The sequence below is a fragment of the Ambystoma mexicanum genome, chromosome 5p (assembly GCF_040938575.1).
Source record: "Ambystoma mexicanum isolate Mex_15411 chromosome 5p, UKY_AmexF1_1, whole genome shotgun sequence".
NCBI lineage: Eukaryota > Metazoa > Chordata > Amphibia > Caudata > Ambystomatidae > Ambystoma > Ambystoma mexicanum.
The window spans coordinates 523,287,468-523,315,037 of record NC_090930.1 but is presented as its reverse complement, the minus strand read 5'-3'; the positions used below and the strand labels follow the sequence as shown (position 1 = coordinate 523,315,037).

General features: G+C 49.9%; 1 protein-coding gene across 1 annotated transcript in view; it reads right to left on the bottom strand.

Moving 5' to 3' along the window:
• Positions 1–27,570, bottom strand: part of LOC138481058 (connector enhancer of kinase suppressor of ras 2-like) — a 2,957,912-nt gene that overhangs the window by 1,446,277 nt on the left and 1,484,065 nt on the right. The window lies entirely within an intron of this gene.

Sequence of the window (27,570 nt, the reverse complement as noted above, 5' to 3'; positions counted from 1 at the left end):
TTATCTATCAGTCCCCCAGAGTATTTTCCTGTATAGTAGGATGGCTTTCCAGATGACCAATGCATGCATGGATAACAACCACATTTCAAACCTGGTAAAATCAACATGAACACAATTTGGCAGATCCAATGCTTTTCACAAGATTCTACCTTCTAGTTTGTCAAAATGAAAGTTTTCCGAAAGCGAATAGATTTCAATCCCATGTAGCACAGCTGGAAGTATTTTCAATCTGTAGAATTGTATGTGCAGAATGTGGGAGAAACAGCAGTACTTCTGCACAATAAATAGCATAATTCCCAAATTGGGTCCCCTTCTGGAGTAATTTATCACGTAATACTGCATGTTGGGAAACTTTCATCAAGATAACAACTAAGTATCGCAGGCTCTGAGCAACCATACATTTGTAATGATCCAACATCAAGTGAAGTTAGGGGGCCTAGCTCCGGGATCATTAAAACACATTACGATTGTCTTGTCTGGTTTACCTTCAGTTTTTTGAATTAGTGTACACTAAAAAAAACAGGAGTAAAAGCCGCTGAAGACCCACTTGGGTCTGATCAAGTAAAAGAACACCATCTTCATAGGTTGGCCAGGAGATATAGCCACTTCCGAATTTTGGTGGTACAAACGCGATCGGGGGCCAAACATTCTCCCACATCAGACAAATATAGGTTGAATAAGCAGGTAGCCAAAACACACTCCTGCTTGAGCCCCCTAGGAGAGGGAATTGGCGTGGACACCAAGCCATTCATGTCCACTCTTACTCAAAGCATGGTATTAGTGTGCAGGTGGACAAGAATTGCTAAAAGAACTTCAGGAAAATTCAATTTCTTTAGTTTGAGCCATAATCACGACCTGCCCCCTATGTCAAACGCTTGAGTCAAATCAACACAGGCCACATTTAACAGGCCACCCCAGTAAGGGCATTAATCACAAGACCATTGAGTTCCATCCCCATACCCCTCCTAAAACCAGGCTGACATTTGGATAGACGATTGGTTTCCAACATCCAGACCTCAATTTCTTTTAGGATGAGTGCAGAGAAGATCTTGCTGTCTGTGTCCAGGAGGGCTATGGGGCGATAACTGACTGGACAAGTTTGGTCTCCCTTCTTAAAAATGGGGGTTAATCATTGATGTTTTCCAAGTTGTTGGCACAGTTCTAGTTTCTGTAAAGTATTAGGAGAATCTGAGCCCAAATCACCAGGGTTAATTCCATAACACTGTTGCATAGGCCACTGGGGCCAGGAGATCATGAATTAGAGTTGCACCGTCTTATATCTGAGATTTGATATTTCAAAACTGTCAAGATCCATGGTCCATCCTTTGCAGAGTCGAGCTGGGTCCCTACTCTACCTTTATACAAGTTCAGAAAGTGAGCTATCCCGCAGCTCTACACCACAGGACTATTAAGTAAATCTACCTGTAGATTTTTTATCATGCTGTATGAGGGCCACGAAATTCCTAGTATTATCATTTAGCAGGACCACCAGGATGTGTTCCACATCACGCTGACGCAAAAAATACCTATGTGCCATTACCCATTTATTTACCCCTGTTTCAGCTTTCTGATTCATTCCAAACTCGAAGCTCGGACAATGGGCCTATCCTTAATTAGTTTAATATCATTCCTTCATTTCCGTTTCCTACTTTGCAACAAGTCGTCATACTTATAGGGACGAGATGAAGTATTTCTAAAATGGGTACGCTTGCAATGCTGCCCAATTAGATTAAAAATCAACGTGGGAAATATCTCCACAGAGAAAACCCTTAGCTTATACGTAAGTACAATCAAAGGCTCATCACCACATTAAATTAGTCTAAAATGGAAGGATTCCATGTTATCCGAGTTTCCATATTGTCAACCTCTAGATTCAGGCAGGATTTTATGGAGAAAAAACTCAAAGCCCACATCACAGTTGCAATTAACTTAACATACAATGATCACTTTCATTCTTTTTTTTAACTTCAAAATATTCACAGCTATAGAAAAGGCGATCCGAAAAATAAACAGAATCAATCCAGGAGGATAGCTGTGCTCTAAAACAAGTAGGCCTACTGGGAGTATCACCCATTATGTGACCATTTAACATTAAGATGCCCTATTCAATACACAATTCACACCAGTATGTCCCCCTTTCTTGATGTCACCTAAACTACTCCGTTCCTCTAACCTTTCCTGAATTCATACGTTTCTCAGCAGATATGCATATGGAATTCCAATCCCCAGCGAGGATGAGGGGCCCATGTTCACAAAGCTAGGTGGCAAATCATAGCTCATAGATTTTAGGGCCTACGCATCTTCCAGAGGCATTGAATGAAGTGCCTGAGAAGGAACCTTAATGGCCATAATATCTGTTCTTGGGTCATCAAAAAAGTGAACAAGTTCCATATCCTTAGTCGAGATCAATCAGAGCCGGGGGATATCTTTAAACAGGTCCAGCATGTTAGAACGATTTAATATTAGTACCCGGCGAGGGTCACATGTTTTCTGAACACGCGCTCCATTGGCTGCAGTGCGGGCGTTACACGGAATCCCTCACCTGCAGTGCTTGTCAGCATTCCTTCCCCTTTTGGTCCCCTGCGGGGGGGTTTGGCAGCCACTCAGCCAATGAGGAGGCTCAGAACCAGGGAGTTCCCAGCAGTAATCCCCCGTCCAAGCCGCCACACGGCTGGAGGCCGCCATCCTCCCCTGCCGGCTAATGAGGTAAGTGTTGCCCCCCCAATCCACAGAATTCCCTCCCCGCCCTCCCAACCCCACTTACCTTCTTTTCTGTCCATCTCAGGAGCGGATGCGCTGGGAACACTTCTGTCCCCAGCGCGTCTGCTCGTGATCCGCAACAGGCCGCCATGGAAAGGAAGAAGGGACTACAAGCAGTCCTTTCTTTCCTTTCCATGTAATCCATAATGGTTTAGTGGATTGAAGGGCATTCTCCACTACCCCATCTCCATCCTCCCTAAGGGGAGCGGACTGCATGCCCATTCCCTTTTTTTTGGGCAGCAGGTTTCATTTCATTTGCAATATGCTGCAACAAGTATGAGCCTTTTTGAGACTTAACAAGATGTTGTGAATGCTGGTTCCCAATACCATCATTACTGAAAGCTGGTTTGTCAAGGTTCTCAAAAAATGTCCCTGAGGATTGTTTTGTATAACTTCTTCCTCGAGGCATCTTTACTGGGAGCATCTAAAGGTTGATTTATTTTGGTGGTTCACCATTTTCTAAGGGCCTTTCCGGGCAAGTACATTGATGGCATGTCCTGAGGGCTACCACTGCCACTGTTTTTTTGGAAACCTCAGAATTAGCAGTGATAATGGAGGTATGCAAGTCACAGTTATCCAAATGAAACACATTCAGTTTATGTTTGAGCTTATCAACCTTCACAGGGCTAGAGCGAGTCTCCCCCTCTTGAATAAATTCAAATTGGGGTATCTTCCTACCGGCAAAGTGGGGACCAAATGTCTCAGTTTGTTTCAGTTCCTTTGTCCTGTGATTTAAACTGATCCACCAAAGGAATCACTTCTTGCTGTCGCTGCTGGGGGTTCAAATTAATTGTGAGGAAATCCTTGATTTTATATTGTATCCCCTGTTATTAAATTTAAACAAGGAAGACTCCAGCACAGTTGTTTGATATTCTGACTCAACTTTCAAACCTTCATCTAAGGACACCAACATACTCAACTCTTGATTTATTTCCTCTAGAACTGTATTTGGACCACTCTCTGAGCCCTCTGTAACTCTATTGTTCACATGCTTCCACATAGCTGATAATCGTCTTGGGGGGAGGGGGGGCAGGGTGCAAGAGTTCATGCATTTGTAGTGAATTAATCAGAGTCATATACAGACATTTCTGTTAAGTCCGGAGATGCCTGCCTTTCATTTCTCACCAGACTAACGCCCTCTGATTCCCCACATTATGGATCAGTGTCATGTATTAAATCCACTATCCCCATACATTTACAGGGTAATTCATAGAATTTCGCACAAAAGTGGCGCACGCGATGGCGCACAGTGTCCCCGTGCGATACACTGCGCCAGCCGCGTGCGATAAAATCCATTTCATCGCAAAGCGCATTCATGGATTTTAGCCTCCAAAACCAGCCGTGGCGCAGAGTGGCGCAGCGACCCTGCAGCAGCGCCAGTTGCGCCCCCAAGAACGCCCTCGCGCAAAGAAAAGCCATCAAAATTCCCAATTCATCGCAAATGTCTGCGCTGGACCAGTTCACATGGCTGCCAAACAGCAAACGCCAAGCGGGGAACGTGTATTTCAGTGGTTTGCGGGAAGTTTCACATGCGATTGCCCTGGGAACGTGTACATCAGGGGTGCGCGTGAAGTAATACACGTGATTCCATCAAGGCACATGTATTTCAGGGGTGCGCAGGGAGTACTACACGTGAATTGGCGGTGTGGGTCCTCCCAGGTGTTCCCTCTACACCCTGCACGGCCCCTGCAGGCAGCCCACACCACAGAGGACTACCCTGCATCCCTGCTCATGTCCCGCAGGTAGCCCATCCACCATGGGCATGCCCCCCAGCCAACCCACATGTCACCTTGCACCACTGATCAACAACGCATGTCTCCCAGCACCCTCACCCCCCAGCACTCTGGGACACCTGCCAGCAGGCCCCCATACATGTCCAAGTCATGTCCCCCTGCACCCCCACCCCCCAGCACTGTGGTGCACCCTCCACCAGGCCCCCACTCATGTCTCCCTGCACCCCCACCCCCCAGCATCCAGGGGCACCCTCAACCAGGCCCCACTCATGTCCAACTCATGTTCCCCTGCACTCCCACCCCCCCCAGCATCCAGGGGCATCCTCCACCAGGCCCCCACTCCTGTCTCCCTGCACCCCCACCCCCCAGCATCCAGGGGGACCCTCAACCAGGCCCCCACTCCTGTCTACCACCCCCCAGCAGTGCGATTCGCCTGGGTACCTGTATTTCAGGGGTGCGCGTGTAGTCTGACACGCAAATTCATCACGGTACGTGTATTATGGGTCCGCGTGAACTTCCACACGCGATATCAGCAGGGTATGTGTATTATGGGGTTCGGGGGAAGTTCCACACACGATTGCCCGGGGTACGTGTATTTCAGGGTTGCTTGGGAAGTTCCACACGCGATTGCCCTGGGTATGTGTATTTCGGGGTGCGCGGGAAGTTCCACACGCGATTGCCCTGGGTACGTGTATTTCGGGGTGCGCGGGAAGTTCCACACGTGATTGCCCTGGGTACGTGTATTTCGGGGTGCGCGGGAAGTTCCACACGTGATTGCCCTGGGTACGTGTATTTCAGGGTTGCTTGGGAAGTTCCACACGCGATTGCCCTGGGTATGTGTATTTCGGGGTGCGCTGGAAGTTCCACACGCGATTGCCCTGGGTACGTGTATTTCGGGGTGCGCGGGAAGTTCCACGCGCGATTGCCCTGGGTACGTGTATTTCGGGGTGCGCGGGAAGTTCCACACGCGATTGCCCTGTGTACGTGTATTTCAGGGTGCGCGGGAAGTTCCACAAGCGATTGTCCGTGGTGCGTGTATTTCAGGTTGCGCGTGAACTTTCACACGGGATTTCAGCAGGGTACGTGTATTCCAAGGTGCGCGGGAAATTCCACACGCAAATCCAGTAGCCTACGTGTATTCCAGGGGTGCCGGGGAGTCCTACACGTGAATCGGCCATGTGGGTCCTCCCAGCTGTTCACTCTACACCCTCCACAGCCCCTGCAGGTGGCCCACACCACAGGGGATTACCCTACACATGTCCCGCAGGCAACCCATCCACCATGGCCATGCCCCCCAGTCAACCCACATGTCACCTTGCACCACTGCCCACCAACGCATGTCTCCCAGCACCCCCACCCCCCTGCATCCAGGGGCACCCTCCACAGGCCCCCACTCATGTCTCCCTGCACCCCCACCCCCTGCATCCAGGGGATCCCTCCACCAGGCCCCACTCATGTCCAACTCATGTCCCCCTGCACCCCCACCCCCCAGCACTGTGGGGCACCCTCCACCAGGCCCCCACTCATGTCCAACTCATGTCCCCCTGCACCCCCACCCCCCTGCATCCAGGGGCACCCTCCACCAGGCCCCACGCATGTCCAACTCATGTCCCCCTGCACCCGCAACCCCCAACACTGTGGGGGACCCTCCACCAGGCCCCCACTCATGTCCAATTCATGTCTCCCAGCACCCCCACCCCCCACCAGTCAGGGGCACCTGCCAGCAGGCCCCCGACCATGTCCAACTCATGTCTCCCAGCACCCCCAACCCCCACCAGTCAGGGGCACCTGCCAGCAGGCCCCCACTCATGTCCAACTTATGTCTCCCAGCACCCCCACCCCCACCAGTCAGGGGCACCTGCCAGCAGGCCCCCACTCATGTCCAACTCATGTCCCCCTGCACCCCCACCCCCCAGCACTGTGGGGCACCCTCCACCAGGCCCCCACTCATGTCCAACTCATGTCCCCCTGCACCCCCACCCCCCTGCATCCAGGGGCACCCTCCACCAGGCCCACTCATGTCCAACTCATGTCCCCCTGCACCCCCACCCCCCAGCACTGTGGGGCACCCTCCACCAGGCCCCCACTCATGTCCAACTCATGTCCCCCTGCACCCCCACCCCCCTGCATCCAGGGGCCCCCTAACCAGGCCCCACTCATGTCCAACTCATGTCCCCCTGCACCCCCACCCCCAGCACTGTGGGGCACCCTCCACCAGGCCCCCATTCATGTCCAACTCATGTCCCCCTGCACCCCTACCCCCTGCATCCAGGGGCACCCTCCACCAGGCCCCACTCATGTCCAACTCATGTCCCCCTGCACCCCCACCCCCCAGCAATGTGGGGCACCCTCCACCAGGCCCCCACTCATGTCCAACTCATGTCTCCCAGCACCCCCACCCCCCACCAGTCAGGGGCACCTGCCAGCAGGCCCCCACTCATGTCCAACTCATGTCCCCCTGCACCCCCACCCCCCTGCATCCAGGGGCACCCTCCACCAGGCCCCACTCATGTCTCCCAGCACCCCCACCCCCCACCAGTCAGGGGCACCTGCCAGCAGGCCCCCACACATGTCCCCCAGCCAACACGTCATCACAATCTAGATCCCTGGTCCTTATGGGCAGCCTCCACATGCCAAACACCCATCCAAGTATTGCATCCACCCACTTAGAAATGCCAATTACATGATACAACCCCAATGGCAAGTATGTAAAAGAAGACATGTCCCTCACATACACACAATGGGTGTCAGTGAATGTCAAAACCCATATCATGACACGCATGAAACCAATGAGATGATACTACACATTGAAGTATGATGAAAAAATATGTATTAAAAGCAACATAAATGGAATCAAAAATAAACAAACGAAAATGGGAATTAAAAACAAAAAGCAGCATGTCCGTAAAATAATGTAAAACCACAAATCATAATCCAAAGGAAAGGTGTCCAAAGTCACAGTTCACAAAAGTAAATCCAATGGAAAATTAAAAGCAAAAACCATTGCTCCAGGGGTAAAATCAAAATAAAAAAAAAAATCCAACAGTCAACTATATACAGATAAACAACCCAGGGTCCATGATCCCAACAGAAGAAATGAAACCTATCTAATAACACTACCTAATAAAAAAAACTATATACAAAAATGTGGTCCATTGTCCAAAAGGTCCAAAAAATATAAAAAAGCAAAGGAAACCTAACACTAACTACAGAACTATTTACAAGGGCAGCGGGCCAGTCCGACGGCTCACTTCGGGATGTTCTGGGCCAGGGCATCATCAAACTCCTGCTCAATGTCCTGGAGGCGGTCCTCCTCCATGGCCCCGAGGGTCCGCAGGGCCGATGACGTGTTCACCTCCAACTCCCTGCGGATTGCCTCGAGGCACTCGGCCCGCCTCAGGGCCCTCCGCATGGAGTTCTCCGCCCTGACCATTGTGAGCCGTGCCTCTTCCGCCCGCTGCCGCTCCACATCTATGGCGTGGCCCAACCGCTGCCACACGGAAGACACTTCCCGTCCTGGGTCCTCCTGCCCTCCGGCCGATGCCTGCCCCTCCGATGTCGATGGCCCGGAGCCATCATGGCTCCCACCTCGTTGCTGCTGCTGCTGTGCCTGTGCCCGTGCCCTGGCTCCTGCTGCCTGAAAATCCTCCACCTGCTGGGGTGCAGTCATTGATGTGGCCACCCCTACTGGACGTCATACTCCCGACTGTGGCAGGGATGCCTCCTCCACCAGCCTGGCCGCACCGTCAGAGGCAACTCCACAGGGCACCCAGGTGACAAATGGGTGGGAAGATGGCACGGAGGACGACTGGCGCATAGGGTGTTCAGTTGAGGAGGGGGGTCAGAGCAAGCTGCAGCAAACGGAGGAATCCGGCCTGGGTGACCTGTCCCAGTAGGCCGACGCGGTCAACCAGCCATTCGAGATGATGTGCAGTCTCCTCATGAAAAGACTGCAGGTCACCTCGCATGGCCCATTGACGCAACACCACACCAGTCAAGACAGGCTCAACCCGTATCTGGATAGCCACGTCCGCAGGCAGAGGAAGGCCAGTTGTTGTGAGCTCATCCCCTGCCTGAAAACGGGTCTGGACGTAGGCATCCCTGCTGGTGCAAGATGATGCAGTGACAGGATCAGGGACAGGATTGCACACAGGCACCTCCGCGGCGGCCTGTGCTGCCTCCTGTCCCTGGTCCTGCATTGCACCACTAGAACCAGTGGAATCCCCACCTCCAGACCCCGTCTCTGTCGCTTGCACGGCCTCCTCCTCCACCAAACCCCCCACCAACCTGGATGACTCCGTGCCATCTTCCCCTGTTGGGCCCTGTGGGGTCCCAGCTGCCCCTTCTGCTGCCGAGGAGTCCAACTCCGACCTCTGCCTCTTGGACCTCCCCCCGGCAGCTGCGGCCTGCGACGCGGCACCGGACTCCTCACTTCCCGACAAGATCACAACCTGGGAGGGGAGCCGGGCCTTGCGTCTCCGGCTGGCGGTGCGATCCCCGCCGCTGTGCTCCACAGCACCTTCTCCGCCCTCTTCAGCAGTTGACGCTGCAGACAGGGAGAAATAAAACACAGGCATCAGGGCACTGTACAATGGACACATACACACATGACAGTTGTACATGAGTGGCATTGGCAAACCTCAGACATGGCATCACAATCGCCAACACACATGTCATTTCAACTCGCACACATGAGCCATACCACAGCCATATCGCAACAGCCAGCACCATCCATACACATACAATAGCATGAGCAGGCAAAGGTGAGCCAGACATCACATGCAACACAGGGAGTGCACTACACATGCACACACACCACCACACTTGCATGCATGTGTACACCCCTGCCAACTGTCGCAGTGTTCGGATTGGCATCCATGTCACATCTGCCAATCAGGCTTCCACATCCCGCTGTCACATACATCCATGTTGCATCACTGTTGCACCCTTGTCAAATACACACACATGCACATGTACACAGTGCTGATACATGCAGCTGAAAACAACATCCATGTGTGACATCACGAACATGCCTACTTACATACACATTCATTCAAACATGTGTGCCCACACAACTGCATTTGGCATGCAAGCCTACACACACAAGCACCATCCACGTCTCACACATGACAGCCCTCGCATGTGTTAGACTCATGGCCCTGTACACCCCCCCCATACTTGGCCCCATAAAAACACATGTGCAACCTGCACACTACTGGCACATCACCACACGCACAGCTCCCAATCATGATGCATGTACACTTACCGCTCGACTCCAGACGGGTCTGCCTCTCAAGGACCTGAACGTGGAGCGCTGGGGATATGTGTTCCAGGACCCTCATCTGATCATCCGACAAGTGGCCCCGGCGCCCCTTAGCATCCGCTGCCTTCAAGAGGCGCTGGGCCTTGTTGAGGGTCCTGGACCTGAAGTCCTCCCAGCGCTTCTTGACATGATGGAATAGTCGGACTGCCACCCCCTCCGGGTTGATGGCAGTCACGATGTCTGTCCAGATCCGAGTCTGTCCTTCCTTGTCGGCACGCAAACTTCCGAAGAGGGAATCATACTGCCCCAGGACTTGCTCCACCAGGACACCAACTTCGGTGGCAGTGAAGCTGGTGCCCCTCTGCCTCTCTGGCCGGGGGTTGTCAGTGGTGCCAGATGTTGCAGTGCCTGACATGACAACCCCAGAGGCAGGAGTGGGTCGGCAACTGGGTCCTGGGGCTGGTCTGTGGAGCGATGAAATCCCAGTCGGGAGTCTTCGGTTCCAGCAGGGGTGGTCACAGCAACAGCACCCCTGGCTGATGTGCAGGCAGCAAATGGCAGGGCACGTGGCCAGCAGGTAATCAGGCAGAAGCAGATGGCAGGTGGGAGCGTGCTCGGGGCTCTGGGGGGCAGTAATTCGGCCTTCTGGGCAGGAGCGTGGTCTTCCGTGTGCTTATGCGTGGCCAGCTTGATACGGAGTGATTTGGCACGTGAAAATCCAGCACGTCTGGGTGTAATTCGAGGAAAGGGCCTTAGCGCGTAAGCGCGTCATCACACATACGCGAATTCATTGGCCCAAAGGCCACCAGCACGTATGTGCGTCTGTGACGTGCGTGCGCTGGCGTTTCTCTGTACACGGGTGCATGTTACACGACCAATGACTGCACGTCAGAGTGTCAGCTCGTGTAATTGGAGGATGGGGCCTTAGCACGTACATGCGGAAATGATGCTAGATGTGTGGGCATGTTTAAAAGGTACGTGTAGAACGCCATTTCCTTGTACGTGCTTTTCGTGGAGAGCGAGTGGGTGAAATCTGTACTTCTTGTCGGTTCACACACGATTTACTTCACGGCGTTCCAAGTTCGTACTCCCTGTTACCTCTGACAGCTTTTTCTCTTCTTGTCTTTTTCCTGGGCCTGTTTCCTCAAACAGCGTTCACTTCTCCTGTTGTCCTGTCTCCTCAGACAGCTTACAATTCTTCTTTTGGCGGGGGTGTTTTTCACGCGATTTTTACTGGCAGACCGTGAGTCGCGCACGTATTTGACATCTGTGCTTGCCCCGTTTGTTGCCTACCCTTCAGAGTTCAGTCTAGGCTCGGTGTGACACGCATACGTTCATTTTTGGGTTTCTCGGTGCCACAGCGTAGTGCAGGTTTATTTTTCCATGCACGTGGTCTAGGAGGGGTTGCGTGCACATTATCTCCCTTTTTCGGGGTGCCTGTGCGTTGTGTGACCCGTCATCTTCCCCCAGGGGTCACATACAGCCTTGCTAGGGCACTAGGGTACGAATTCCATCTAGTACCCTATCCCTTTGACCCCCAATTGCCCTGGACAATAGTTTACTGTAACTCCCATACGCACAACAACAACACAGTGCCATGTGCATGGTTGGGAGGCGGGCACGTGGTAAGGGTGGCAAAGGTGGCCGAGCCACAAGAGGTGGCCATGGTGGATATGGTAGGGGACGTGGCCGGGACTTGCAGGGTGCCCCTAGCCCCCCATGTGTGGGTGACCAGTCAGGGACACCCATGCCCCCCCCCGGTTGAGGGTAACGTGGCTGACACCATCCCTGCTCAGCCCTTGTTGGACAAGCCCATTGTGGCACCAGACCTGGCACAGGGTGACTCCATGGCTGACTTCCAGGTCAGCAGGTCTAGGCCACGTGTGGCGGTGCACGTTGGTGTCACCAGCCCACATGGATCGGGGCAGCTATGTCATCTGCTGCCCGAGTAGGCAGGGTGGGGAGGCTGCAGGGGCAGCTGCGGCTCCATCCACCCCAGCTCTGAGTCTCCCAGCCAGGACAGTGTCGGTCCTAGTCCATCCTGCTGACGTTCCCCCTGACTACATCACACTTCAGCTAATGCCTGCACCAAGTCCCATGGTGAGTGTTCATTCCCACACTCCTAGTCCACAGTCCACCGGGGCTCCTGCCCCTAGTGTCGAGAGCGGCGTAGGACACTCAGTATCACCGCCACCTTCCAAGCGAAAGAGGAAGAGTGCTCGTCCAGTACAGGCTGATGCCCCAGACACGGCTACACAGTCCGGCCCACCAAGGAAGCCCAGCTTCAATCAGGCCGAACTTGATGCACTTGTGGAGTATGTGTCCGCACATGACAGCGAAATGGTTATTATTGCATTATGCAAGACCACACCTGCACTAAGTCAGGCACACTGGCAGACCAACGCGGACCTCATAAGTGCCCTTGGATTCGTGAGGCGCACAGCTAATGATTGCTACAAGCGCTGGAATGACCTGAAGCACAGGGCAAAGAAAAAGCTGGCCTCAAGTCATGCCGCAACTCTAGTGACTGGAGGTGGGTCTCCAGCAGAGGACATAGAACTCACTCCACATGAGTATGTTGCTGGGACCTATGTCATGGAGGAACAGATCTAAGGCGTGGGAGACCTTCCAGATTACGAGGCATTGTCCGGTGAGTGCACATGCATGTGTGTGTCATCCATGTGCATGGTGTGTGTGAGTGCTTCTGATTGAGTGCCAGGTGAGGGGGTGTGTGCCTGAGTGGTTTGGGTCACCCATGTGCTTCATCCAATACATTCTGCGCACCAGGATTTGGGTGTTGCAGTATCCCTTCTGGCAACTGTAGACATTCAGCCCAACCTCACGCCAGTTGCCCTTGAAGTGTCATCTTGCCACAACATAGTTGCATATTATTCTGTGTTCATTCAGGCTAATTGTCTGCATTCCACCACTTTCACTAGGCATTTCTCAGTCCTATTGTCACATGTGTGACATGGCTAGGGTACATGCCATCTGGGTGATGGCATGTGTCATGTATGTGTATTGGACATGCCAATCACAGGCCAATGTGTGATGGCACTGCTAGCCAGCATGCAGCAAATTTGTTGGTCTTCCATCTTGGTGTCATCAATGTGTGCCATTTGCCTCCCCTTCATACGCAGTGACAGTGCATGCATGGGAGGGTTATAGTCATGTGGGACATGTGTCAATTAAGTACTGTTTCTGTTGCTTCTCAGCCCTAATTGTGTGCCATGGTGCTAATGCCTGTTCCCATTTCTTTTCTTTCATGTCTTTGCAAGGGATGACGCACTTGATACTGCTGGGGTTGTGGCGATGGTGCAGACCCAGGAGGGGTCTCAGGCCCGGCCGGGCACCAGTGAGGGACGTGGTGTGGTGGTGGGTGAGAACCCACACTTGCTGCAGACCATCATCTCAAAGGGTGTCTCTGGGTGCACCTCCCCCGAGCTCTATTCAGGTGTCGATTCGGATGATGAGACCTATGTGCCGTCGCAGGTAAGTGTTTATGGGAGGGATTCTGCACTGTCCAACCCACCTGCACCAGGGGTAGCACCCTCAATGGGGATGTCAGTGTTGGTAGGTCCGCCTTTGGTGGTTACGGATGCAGGGTCACACTCTGCTACCTCTGATCCTGTTCCTGGGCCAGCAGATCAGAGGGGGAATGCAGTCCTGCAGCCTCAGGCAGTGCCGGCACAGAAAGGCGCAGTTCGCCTTGACCCAGACAGGTGTGGTGCCTGCCGATGCGGTGGCCGTACGCCACCTGGCAATACCGCATGGGAGCAATCCATATACGGTATGGCCAACCAACAGGCAGCATCAACTGAGATGATGGCTCAGGCCATGGATAGGGTGGCCACTTCCATTGTCCCCCAAGAAAGGCTGATTGAACAACTACAGCAGGCAACAGACTCCATTTGCCAGTCACACAGGGAGGACATGTTGGCGTCCAACAGGGACAGGTGGGCGGCACTGGAGACTCTGCGGGAAGCCATTTCTATTGAGTCCCAGGGCCACAGGGAAGCCCTGAGGCTGGAACTCCGTCAGCTCAGGGTAACTCTGGTTGAGCTTGAGGCTTCAGCTAACACGAGGACAGAACAGCAGCTGGAGCGGCTCACACGTACGCTCTGAGCTGAGATGCAGCAACTAGGGAGGAAGTCCGGGCATCCCGTGAGTTGTTGCATGGAGACCTCCGCACGATTATCCTCCAGAACCAGACCTTCCACACCCGCATGCTTGCTGCCATGGAGGACCAGACTAGCGCTTTGCGTGGGCTGCCTCCCATAGTGCCACAACCTCCTGATGCAGCTGCAGAGGGTGAGGAGAGCGACAGCAGCGATTCTCCCACAATAGGGTAGGCGTGCAGGCCATGAGCCCATGGAGGTGTTTTTTTTTCGCAAGATCCACCCAGGTGGGTTTTGGTGTGCACCCTGTCCTCGGACCTCCTGGGTGGCCTCCCCCATTCCCCCTTGCCCATTCATGGCCATTTTTGATTTTTGTTTTTTGATTTTTGATTTTTGATTTTTGATTTTTTGGACAGTGTGTTGCCTTGTGTGGCTCCCGTGGGCATACGCTGTATTGTGGCTGGGCACATGCAGGCATGTCCTGAATTTGGGTCAGATGCTTGGGTTTCTGTGACACACACCCCTCCTGATTCCCGTTTCCATGGGCTTACAAAGGGTGTGCCCAAGTGACATTTACTTACACAGTGACGTTGGACTCCCATTTGATGTGTGGGCAGTCTGTAGTCAATACTGTGTATACATTCCTAGTGCATATTGTTGTTGTATTGTACACTGCATGGTGTATTGAAATGTGCCTCTGCATCCATCTCATCCTCCTAATTTGCAGGTACATTTCTCATGTCTTCACAAGGCGGTCTACTTTGGAAATGGAGTCCATGTTGTAAGCAGTGCACCTACACTTTTGCGTGGCGCTAACACTGTACAGTTGGAAGTGTTCCAAGTGCTGGCATTATCAGGTAGTGAGGCTATCAATTTTTAAAGTCCGTACTGTCATGTTTATGGTCAGTTGGAGGTTGTGTAGGTGATTAGTACTATTGGTAAATATTTGGTAATGTGTGTTGTTGGTCCTGCATTACTGTGAGCATTTCATGTGTGGCCAGTTTCCATTAGGGACACTGTAGTTGGTGACACTTGTGTCATGTTGTGGGGATTAATTTGTTTGCTCTCACATAGCATGACATGCCATGGTGTGGTGTGTGGCGGTGCCAGGGAGGGGTTGGGTGACATGGCATTGTTCTCATGTTGTATTTTGCAAGTGGGTATTTATTTTTGCAGCACAGAAGTGTGTCTTTTGATGACACTGCATTGGTGGTGTTTGTGTAGGTTGGGATGCACACATTGTGACACTTCCAGGTGAAAAATCTCAGGCTGCTATGGTTCTGACAGTCGACTGTCCCTTAATTCATCAGAATTGTCAGATTGAGTCATCATTGATTGTCAGATGGTATGTGCCAGGGCTGTGTGCACTCCACAGGGGTGTGATTTCTATGTGAAGTAATTAGCCACCAGCTGCGTATGGGCTGCCTCACCCCGTGCCCTTTCCTCTCCCATGCGCAGCGGGCGTACATGTGGTTGGGGATGTGGGGGCACCACCATGTCCACAGCCAGGCCCCGGCATATTGTAACATTGTGCAGGACACGTGCTGCCACTATGATCCTGCACACTACTGGTGGAGCGTATAACAGCTGCCCGCCAGAACGGTCAAGGGAGCGAAAGCGTGACTTGAGCACTCCGAATGTGAGCTCCACTATGCCCCGGGTTGCAATATTGGCTGTGTTGTATCTTACCTCGGGAGGCGCGATGGGGTTCCGAATTGGCGTCATCATGTGGGTGCTCAGAGGGTAGGCACTGTCCCCTGGGGAGGTGGTGATGGGGATCATTAGTGGGGTAGTGACATTACTATGTATCTGTCATGCATGCATGTGCTGTGGCATTTATACTCACCAAGCAGCCATGCATCGCCATGCCGCCCAGATTCCATGTCCCGGTTTAGGGTTGACATCCTGTAAATGAAGCTGTCGTGGGTGGACCCTGGATAGTTGGCATCTACTGAGGTGATGATTCCCTTGGCATCACATACTACCTGGACGTTGATGGAATGCCAGTGCTTGAGGTTTCTTTAGATGTGCTCAGATGCCCTGGGGAGACGTAGAGTAGAGCCACATGGGTGCAATCAATGGCACCTAGCACTTTGGGGAATTGTGCCACCCTGTAGAAATCCTGGCTGACAGCCTGCCTTTCTGCAGGTGTCCTGGGTAGGTATATGTGCCTGCGGACTGATGGGCGTGCAGTGATGATGGCCAACACCTGGTGTAGGCACCGTAACTGCGTGGCCTGTGACACCCCCCTCCCCCACTATGGCACTTGTCCGCTGAAATGATCCGGTAGCCAAGAAGTGCAGTACATTGAGGACCTTCTCCAGGGGGCTGAGTGCTTGGGAGCACAGGGTGGGTGATGTGAGGTCATCCTCCCACTCACTGACCAGGTCGAGTATTATGTGTGGTGGAAACCTGTACCTCCAAAACACCTGGTCATCAGGCATACCAAATAGGCTGGTTCTGGGTGTGAAGATTCTGGCCCTGACTATCCTCCTCCTCCTCCTGCGGTATCCCACGGCCACTGCTGCTAGGAACGATATATTCATCCTTGCGTCTGAGCTTGTTTGTTGTTTGCGCACTCTTTTATGCTTTTTGGGCGTGTTGTAGGCGACTGTGTAAATCTTCCCGCCCACCCCAGGAATACACGTGACACGCTCTCCCAGGCCCAGTCGCAAGTAAATATTCCTGCCCACCACAGGACTACACGTACCCCACTCTCACAGGCCCAGTCGCGTGTGGAAGTTCACGCGACACATGTAATACACCTACCCTGCTGATATCGTGTGTGGAAGTTCACGCGGACCCATAATACACGTACCCTGATGAAATCGCATGTAAGACTACCCGCGCACCCCTGAAATACACGTACCCAGGCAAATCGCACTGCTGGGGGGTGGGGGGTTGGGAGACATGAGTTGGACATGAGTGGGGGCCTGGTGGAGGGTGCCTCTGGATGCAGGGGGGTGGGGGTGCAGGGGGACATGAGTTGGACATGAGTGGGGCCTGGTGGAGGGTGCCCCTGGATGCTGGGGGTTGGGGGTGCAGGGATACAGGAGTGGGGGCCTGGTGGGGGGTGCCCCTGAATGCAGGGGGTGGGGGTGTAGGGGGAAAAGAGTTGGACATGAGTGGGGGCCTGGTGGAGGGTGCCCCTGGATGCTGGGGGGTGGGGGCGCAGGGGGACATGAGTTGGACATGAGTGTGGGCCTAGTGGAGGGTGCCCCTGGATGCAGGGGGCTGGGGGTGCATGGATACATGAGTGGGGGCCTGGTGGAGGGTGCCCCTGGATGCAGGGGGGTGGGGGTGCAGGGGGACATGAGTTGGACATGAGTGGGGCCTAGTGGAGGGTGCCCCTGGATGCAGGGTGGTGGGGGTGCAGGGGGACATGAGTTGGACATGAGTCGGGGCCTGGTGGAGGGTGCCCCTGGATGCTGGGGGGTGAAGGTGCAGGAGGACATGAGTTGGACAGGAGTGGGGGCCTGGTGGAGGGTGCCCCTGGATACAGGGGGGTGGGGGTGCAAGGAGACAGGAGTGGGGGCCTGGTGGAGGGTGCCCCTGGATGCAGGGGGGTGGTGGTGCAGGGGGACATGAGTTGGACATGAGTGGGGCCTGTTGGAGGATGCCCCTGGATGCTGGGGGGTGGGGGTGTAGGGGGACATGAGTTGGACATGAGTGGGGGCCTGGTGGAGGGTGCCCCTGGATGCAGGGGGGTGGGGGTGCAAGGAGACAGGAGTGGGGGCCTGGTGGAGGGTGCCCCTGGATGCAGGGGGGTGGTGGTGCAGGGAGACAGGAGTGGGAGCCAGGTGGAGGGTGCCCCTGGATGCAGGGGGGTGGCGGGGCAGGGGGACATGAGTTGGTGGGCAGTAGTGCAAGGTGACATGTGGGTTGGCTGAGGGGCATAGCCATGATGGATGGGCTGCCTGCGGGACATGTGCAGGGGTGCAGGGTAGTCCCCTGTGGTGTGGGCCGCCTGCAGGGGCCGTGGAGGGTGTAGAGGGGACAGCTGGGAGGACCCACACGGCCAATTCACGTGTAGGACTACCCGGCACCCCCGAAATACACGTAGGCTGCTGGATTTACATGTGGAATTTCACGTGCACCCGGGGTACACGTACCCTGCTGAAATCGCGTGTGGAACTTCACTCGCACACCGAAATACACGTACCCTGAGAATTTGCGTGTGAAACTTCCCGCAACCCTTGGAATACACGTACCCTGCTGAAATCGCGTGTGAAACTTCCTGCGCACCCCGGAATACACGTACCCTGGCCAATCGCGTGTGGAAGTTCCCGCACACCCCGTAATACACGCACACGCTATTTTTCACACAGCAGGTGTCCGTGTTTGTCGGTACCCCTTTGCACCTCATTTGTCCTAGAGGGCCACAGTATGGATCATTCATCATAGCTGTATATAGGTGCTTTTTGTTAGCGCACATTTTGGCGCACATTTATTTCAGGCGCAGGGACGCTACCGCCTTCTTTCTTGTGGTGGACTTGTTTGGCCCTGTGCGCGTCTTTGACCGTGCGCTGGTGTGCCCTATTCGATTCCATGAATCCGAGTTGTGGGCGAGCGTGTGGGCGTTCCGCGCACTTGCCTCCTGTACTTCCCCCATGACGCCCATATTTTCACGCGTTGTTCCCCATTCCAAGTGTTACGCCCCGTGTTACGCCTACTTTTGTTATGTGCGCCGCGCTATGTGCGATTTCGCAGTGGTCGTGGCGCACGCCGTTGGATGACCTGTGCGCCGGCATGCATCGCGCACTTTTTCAGCGCACATCCAATATTTTTCTCGCGCACGGACTTCCATGAATCGATGTGCGCTGGTTTCCCTGCAATTTTCGCAGTTGCACTGCGATTTTCGCACTTTTACTGCGAATCTCACGTTTTGGCACCTCTGCGCCGGAATTTTCGGCGCACATTAATTCCATGAATCGGCCTGATAGCCTGGATGTAAATTGGGGGATAGCACGCTTTGCAGTCCTCCGACTGCCTTACCAGATATAGAGGAGGTAGAGGAAGGGAGTCTACTCCAAGCTGTCGTGAGGAAGTTTGAAATGGAGGAAAGTAGGCAGTGATTCTTCCAGATATTTTGTCAGCTGAATGCTTTTTCACACACGGTCAACCATACTTTTTCCAAAGTTTGTGTCGGAACAACAAGCCTGACTTCCAGCTGAACACAACGTCCTTTCACCTGGGGACAAAGGAAGTGGCAGTTCTATAGCTATTTGTAGGAGTTCATGGTTCATAACAGAACATTCCTGCAACTTGTTAACCGTAGGGGGTGACACCTTGGCTCCACTGCGTAGGTCGTACACGCAGAGGGGCTAACGGCAGACAGATATACTGTTAAACAAAGGAGACACAGTTCGTATTCTCCACTCAGAGGTTCCTTCAGCTGTTTCCCTCACTCCCCTTGCCGAGCTGCTGCACTGTCAAAGCACATGTCGCACACTACGCGCTCCGTGCTCTGGGTAATGTTTTATAGAAAGGGCAAAGTTTATGGCCACATCTCCTCCAACGAGACACAGCAAATAACTCCACTGCGTAGGTCGTACACGCAGAGGGGCTAACGGCAGACAGATATACTGTTAAACATAGGAGTCACAGTTCGTATTCTCCACGCAGAGGTTCCTTCAGCTGTTTCCCTCACTCCCCTTGCCGAGCTGCTGCACTGTCAAAGCACATGTCGCACACTACACGCTCCGTGCTCTGGGTTATGTTTTATAGAGAGGGCAAAGTTTATGGCCACATCTCCTCCAACGAGACACAGCAAACAAACTTCCACAAAAGAAACTCTAGAACGTTCCAATATAGCTCCCTGCAAAACTGCCGGAGCACACATTGCACTCTCCACACTCTGTGTGACGTTTTATTGGAAGGGTAAAGTTTATGGCCTCACCTCCTCCCATGAGACACAGCCAAACAGACTTGCACCAAAGAAACTGCAGAACACACCACATCTTCTTTTTAAAAAGGAATGTAGACATTTTAAGTGGTCAGTCATTGATTTACTTATTTGATTTAAAATCATTCTTATATAAACCAACCAATGGAAAGTCAGGAATTCTCCTTCCAAAGTTCACTTTATGGCATGCCTATTGTAATACATCAATAGCATTTTCTATTCCATGTTGTCTTGCGTTTTATTACTTTTATCATTTTTGCTTCTGTCTGTATTCCAGAAATGGTCAAATAATCTACTTAATTGTTCTGTTGTGTTCAGAATTACAATACAAAATACTGTTAAAAACAGAATCCACTAAAGTGGGTTAAGTAACTATTCTATAATGCACTGATTTTCATATTGTGATTTCTGCCACTGACCAACCTCATTGCCTGTTTATAAAATGTTTTGCTATTAACAAATTGATTAGTAATACTTGTATGGACATTGGAAGGATGTGTCCATCCTCCACTCCAGGACATTGAGACCATCAGGGACCATCAGGGATCATCAAGTCAAACACCTATCTCTGCAATGGATGCATAAATTCACTACATAATTAGAGTTTTTTTCTACAGATATGTCAGTAGTAATAATTATTTATTTAACCACAGTACAGGGAGATCTTTTTTTGGAGTTTCTGCTGTATTTATTGGTTGCACCAATATTTTAAGTCTCATGATGGCCAATACATAATATTTCCTGCTGGTGGGCATATCATCTGTTAGGCCTCCCTCCTCGCTTTCCGTAAAGCAATGAAAACCATCCTCTTCTCATAAGGTCCTTCATAGCGGCATGAATACCAACCATAGGACCCACTGCTTAATCTGTATTGACCAATCAAATAAGCTGTAATGATACCTATGTCTGTGTTTGAATGCAATGTGCCATTTACTGCTACCACGTCTGTACCACTGTAACTAAGCTCATGCAAGTAGCAGCGCCTCAATGCCCTTGGGCTGCTTGCGCGCTATATAAATAAATAAATAAATAAATAAATAAATAAATAAATATCTGGACATGTTTAAACAAAACCTTTTGCAATAATACAGCAATTGCACATCTAGCCAATGGAATATGGGCATATACATTATGAACAAATACATTTTCTAATCATAATCTGAGAAGCACAAGCATCTTATTATATTTAAGCAGTGTTCTCAATGGAATACAAGTACAGCCTGACATCCTAATGGACTACAGCTGCCTTTAGACTATGTTCCCTGCCCAATTTCTATTGTGCGTGGCATCGTCATTTGTACACATTTTAATTTGATCTATTGGGTCATACAAAATATAGCAAGGCAGCCCAAGAAAGACAAAGAAGGGCTAGAAAGAAATAGAGACGTTTAGCTAAGTTAGTTCTCATTTACTCTTGAAATTGCAATCTAAGCCTCATATAACCAAAAAGTGTTTAAATGTTATCACAATGATCACCAAGACTTCACTTTGAGATATGAGTCGTATCGTCTTAACTCAAAGTAAACGCGTTCTTGTAATGCAGATGGTTTAGGATTTAAGATCTAGACAAGAGGCCAAATTACTGACATTTCTTTAAAAAGATAAAAATTCAAAAATGTCATTAGAACAGAATGTGAATGCTTTTAATGAACAATCGGAATGTAGCAACCACAGTAAAAGTGCCTCCAGCATCACACAAACTAAGAAGAAATAGAGATAGAGATTATGTATTGCAATATATTTTGAAATTGTAATAACATCAAAACTGTACAGGCTATGTTACCTGAAAATAAACATTTTATCAGGCTACAAACTGTTGTTATGACAAGATGAAATTAGAGAAATTCATACTGAAGCAAGAAGAACACATTTAAGTTTTTTTTTTACAACAACATAAGAAGACATGACTCATTTCTTATACAATTATTTCAGTAAACTACAGTTTGACAAATTAAAGCACAACCTTCTTAGGAAATTATGATTATGGGGCATTATCTTTCTGATGAAAATGAATTTGACATACATTGAAACTTTAGAATAAAATGATGAAAATAAGCAAGCGCTTTAGCAATGTACTGATTTGCCTTATCCTCAAAAATGTTGTAAGTCAGTAGAGTATGTTTCAATATCCGCTTTCAATTGACAGTGTATTGTGAGTAAAATTGATAGTAAAGACATATTTGGCTATGATTTCCTTTAAATAATACATGAAAAAACTGTGTTTAGACATTTACATTTTGCTTTGGAAATTGAGTGATGTTTATGTTTAAACACATTAGAATACTTGAAGGTACTCATAATAAAATGATCATGCCAATTAATTCTCTAAAATGTTTTAAAAATATATACGGAATTGTCATCAAATTCTTCAGCCATGCAGTTTTGAAGTCTAAGAAAAAACATTTTTCTAAATGGTTTTACACTTTAAGAGAACTGCTCAGTTCTGTTTGGAGCAGCCCATTGTTGTTCATCTGCCACAGTACTTTTTGTCCATGATTGCAGCATGTTTTCAAGCATCATTGGCAATTCATTCACCTAACAATTTTATTTGATCTATTTTGGCTTGTTAGCAGTGAAAAGATTTTGTAATAATAAAATATCACAAGAAGGTATGATTTATAGGTTAGTATATGCTCTAAAACTCTAGTTGTGGCTTTTGAAGTGTTAACTGTGTTCTTTCTCACAGTCTTTAATCATCTTAACACTCAGGGCCTCATGTTTAATGTTTAGTTAGGTCTCAATTTCTTTCCCAGTATGCTCTGGGGTCTCTTCCCTCAATTCCATCAAATAGCATGCCTCTGTGGATACAGTGCCTCAGTAGACTCCAGGACCTCAGACCTCAAGTTCCAGCCTGCAGTGGGCCTCATTATATTCGGTCTCTCAAAATGGTATATGAACAAGACGACAGGTGCCAGCATGCACTGTTTCTCCATTTGTTCTCTCTCACAATAGCATCTAGGAACTCAGAACGCAAATTCCAAGTTGCAGCATTTCTCTATGTATTCAGCTTCCCAATATGGTCTAAAACCCAGACTTCAAGTTCCATCATGCTGTGGTTCTCTATCTTTTCTCTCTTTCAATATACTCCCATATTCTAACCTAAGGATTATGCATGCAAGCTTTTTCTGTGTGTTCACTCGCTCATGGTACTGTAGGGCCTTTGATTTCTAGATTGTCTATTTATTGTTGCCCCTGGTTTTCAGTCCATCATCCTAATCTTGGTCCCCTGACAACGGTTCTAGTATGCAGTCTGTCTCTGTTTGTTTACTTGACTAAACTTTGACATCATATAGCAGCATGAAGTGCCACTGGTCAGCCAGCATGCCTGTTTTCCATCTGCAACCACTTCCATGGTATTGTCTAGTGGATTTTGTGCTGTGGATCTGGTCAAATACAACTGTAAGGGAAAAAAGACTTGAGGTTAATTTGAACACATGATGTTATCAGGTTCGTTTAATTACAGTAAGAATACACTGTTTAAGACAATGTTTGTCTTTTTTGGTTTTATTTGGTACCTAGAGTATATTTATAGCTTTTCCATATTTGTTACTATGTTTGTTATGGTTCCTAGTGACTATTTCGAAAACATTTTGTCGAATGAGAAAAATGTTGAAAATATTTTACCAAAAAAAAAATGTTGAATGTCTTTTTTTTGGTTATTTTTTGTTTCTTTTAACCCTTTTTTTACTCGCGAAACAAAAAAAACATGTACATTAAAAAATAATACATTCGGGAAAAAAAAATAAGTAAAATATTTTTGACATTTTTGTCATTCGACAAAATGTTTTCGACATATTAACTGGATACCTTTTGTTATATCACAGTTCTGGGAATTCTTCATTAACACATATCTTCATTGCACTTGGGAAACTCAGTTAACGTTGTTTAGCTTAATAAGAAATGCTTTGTTTTTCTCAATGTATCATACATTTTGACTACATCGATGGGTGTTTTAAGTGTTATTATTATGTTTTTTCTTTTACTTAAATTTGTTCTAATTTGAGTATGTTCCTGAAGTTGTGCTCATCATAAAATGGTGGTCTCTTTTCAATATTTACTCTCATACCATGGAAAATGTTTTTTTCCCACATTGTTGCAAATGTATAATTTCATTACTTTGTGGTAAGTAGTTTACCATGTTTGGTGGTATGTCATGAGTGTAAATTCCTTTAGACTAATTCTCAGGAGGATAGCTCAAGGGCAACACACTCGTCTTGAAAGCAAGACAACGTGGATCAACACAGGTTTGATCCCTGGGTCCGTGCTTAGAAACCTGTGGGTATTAAGCATGTTATAAATAACCAATTAAAATTGTGGATGCCATTGCCATTATTGCAATGTATGTTTGTGATATATTCCTGTTTTGATCTCAATGTAATCTACAGTTGTACCTCACCAAAATAACTCAAAAGGTAATGCAGCTCTGGTGCCAGAACAGTACTCTATATTAGTACCCGGCGAGAGTCAAGCAGAATGCAACACGCATTCTGATTGGCTCTCGCCGGGGCCTTACCCGGCCGAGAATCCTTCGATTCTCGGCCGGGACGCCAGCTGCCTTGTCCTCGGTGGGGGGCGTGGCAGCCCCTCAGCCAATGAGGACGCTCGAAGCAGGGCCATCCCCGCTCTGAGCCTCCCCACGGCTGAGAGGCTGCCTCCGCCACCCGCTGGGGACTCGGGTAAGCTTTTCTTTTCTTTTTTTCCCCTTCCCTCCCTCCTCCCTACCCCACCCCACTTACCTTCTTGCTCCTGCGTCCCTGGTGGGGGACGATGGCAGCCTCCAGCAGTGTGGAGACTCCGTGCCTCCACACAGCTGGTGGCTTCCATCGTCCCCTGGCAGGGACGAAGGTACGTTTTCTTTTTTTTTTATTCTTTTTTTTTTCTCTCTCTCCCCCCCTTCCCCTCCCTCCCACCCTCCCAACCCCACTTACCTTCTGCTTCTTTTTTTTCGGGAGCGGACGCTCGTGTTCCCAGCGCGTCCGCTCCCGAAGGCCGCCATGGAAAGAGAAAATGGACTCCCGTTTTCCCTTTCCCGGCGGCCATTTTCTGCGGCTTTTCGGGACAGAAAAAAATGCTTTTAGTGCCCCGGTCACGCATATAATCCGGGCCAGGGTACTAATAGCAATATGACCCTCACGGTGGGGGCATTACCGACTCAGGTAATGCCCCGGGTCCTTCGTTAAGGCCCTTGCTTCGCTCGGGCCTATAACTATGGGCCCCGGGGCATTACCTGAGTCGATAATGCCCCTGCTGCTCAGGTCATATTGCTTAATTAAGATAGCTTTGGGTTCAAATATATGGCTGCCATATCAGGAGCCTCCAGGCAGTCAAGGCTAGTCATGAGTACCTACTTCATTTACATGAAATTGTAATACATGCTGGAATGTATAAAGTGTGAGGTTCAAAGGTATTAGCAAGATCTAACACTGTTGGGACAAAAGGGATTTTAAAAAGTGGTGTACTACATGGTGTAGTTTACTTTTTCTGTCATTGAGAGGTTGGAGAATGCAACATCAGTTGGGGCCCACCACTTATTGTAGTTGTTGAGGTGTGCAGGGGGGGTCAGCACAATATGGCCTTGGCATAGACTCATCATTGAATTCTGTTCTTCATGTGAGAATTGTACAGGTGTAAAATGGCATAGCCCAGCTTACTACTATAGTATGCGGTTACAAATGTGAGTGTAGAGGGTCAGTGGCCAACCTACCGATAGTGAATAAATATTACTAATATCCCAATTAAAGCCACTTTTGTAGTTTAATTTCAAATGTGGCTTTATCCCCACCAATGTGTAATTTTTGTAGTTGTAGTTTCATTCAGTCTTCTGAATTACGTTTGCAAACAGCAGTGGTATGCAGCATACTACTGGAATGTCCAGGTTTGCCCGTATGCACTTACTAGATTAAATGATTTTTGATTGTTGCCTGGATGACTGAGGAACTGAGGACTGAGGAATGGGCAATTGGCTTGTACGCAAAGCTTTCACACATCTCTGCAGTGAATTCTGATGTATTTTATGCAAAAAAAGTGGATTCCCCAGTTGTTTTGCTTTGTTGTCAATGAGCCAGTTTGAGCAGATGGGATTTCAGTGATTTTGTCAGATAGCCCGAATGTGTCATGCACAGAATTTTTCTCAGGATAACCTTTCCTTTTATAGCATTAAGATGGTTTCTTGTGCGCAAATCCTGGACTACTTTTCAAGTTCACCAAGGGGATTCGGCCAATTCAAACTGATGTTCATAGCTTTATTGCTGGAACAACCTAGGTCAAAGGTTTTGGTTGGCATTCTGCTTCTGGTGTTCAGTGTAGTGCAGTGGTCTTCAAACTTTTTTGGCCAGGGCCCCCCTGAGCAAAATTTGGGCAGGTCGGGACACCCCAGAAATGCCAAATGGACAGTATATATTGCGCGCCGTCACCTGCTCCCATCAAAGTCGTTGGGCTCCCTCATCCCACTCCTACCCAGTCGCTGGTCTCTCCCCACCCCATCACACACCCAGGGCTCTCCCCACTCTGCTCCCATCACTATCCCATGGTTCCCGCCCATTGTGCTCCCACCATAGTCCCTCGGTTCCCCCATCCCGTTCCCAACACAGTCTGAGGGCCAGTGGCGGCTGGTGAATCTTTTTTAAGTGGAGGGGCATTAAGGGGAGGTTCGGGGGGGTTTCCCCCTGTGAATTTTTTTTTAAATAATAGGTTAAAATGTTGCATTGTAGAGCATACTTTTAACAAAAAAATCGGTAAATAGCCAAGCAGTTTGCAATTGTTGCTGGGAGTCCAGGGGGCAGGCATTGATATTTTATTTCTATCGCGCTCGTACACAAGTGTTTCAGAGCGTGACAAGGCAAGGGAGGGGAACAGAGGAGAATAAAACAGCGATCTTACTAGGCCCAGTGACATTGAGAACGCGCAAGTGTGAGGGGAAAAGTGCATGGAAGGGGGGAGAGGTGGAAAGTGCGAAGCAGAGGAGAAACAGATAAATAACAATAAATAAATAATAAAGGCAACAAACAGTGGTAGTGCAGCCAGCAATTTGCAAGTGCTACGTTTAAGGCAGCAGACAGGGTAGGTCTGATAAGTGCAGGAAGAAAGATGGTTCTCCTCAAGTTTTAGAGTGGCAGGGCGCTGTTCCAGAGGGAGGCCCCAGCCGAAGACGGAGATCTACCCCCAGCTCGTTTCTTTGATAAACGACTGACCCTGAGGGAGTTGGAGGTAGAGGAGTGAAGAGCTCGAGAGGGGAGGTATTTGCGGAGGAATAGCTGAAGGTATTTTGGACCCAGGCCCCAGAAAGCCTTGTGGACAAGGCAGAGGGTTTTGAATGATAGATGTCCGGTAAAAAGATACCATCCCTGTCCCCTGGGCCCCACTGGTCCTAACACAATGAACATGATTATGTGTATATGCAAGGCGCTGCACATTCATACAGCAATCACTCTATCATTCACATGAGCATCCATCACCATACACTCACTCATAACGCATCCATACACATGTTTAAATAAAAACAATGAACATAAACGTACCTTCTGCATTGGCCTGTGTGTGGGTGCTGAAACGGCCTGCTCCAGCTGCTCTGTCCGTATGTGCGAGGAGGCGCAGGAGCTCCCCCTCGGACATACAGACATGCAGTGCCCCAGCCAGCATTTCCAATGAGCTATGCAATGCTGACGAAGCAAAACGCCCCAGCACTTGCATGGCTCAGTGAGCATGTGCGGCTGGGGAACTAAACTGAACTGTCAAAGGGAAACAGTGTTTCCCTTTGACAGTTCAGCCAGCCCAGGAGCACTCCATTAGCTG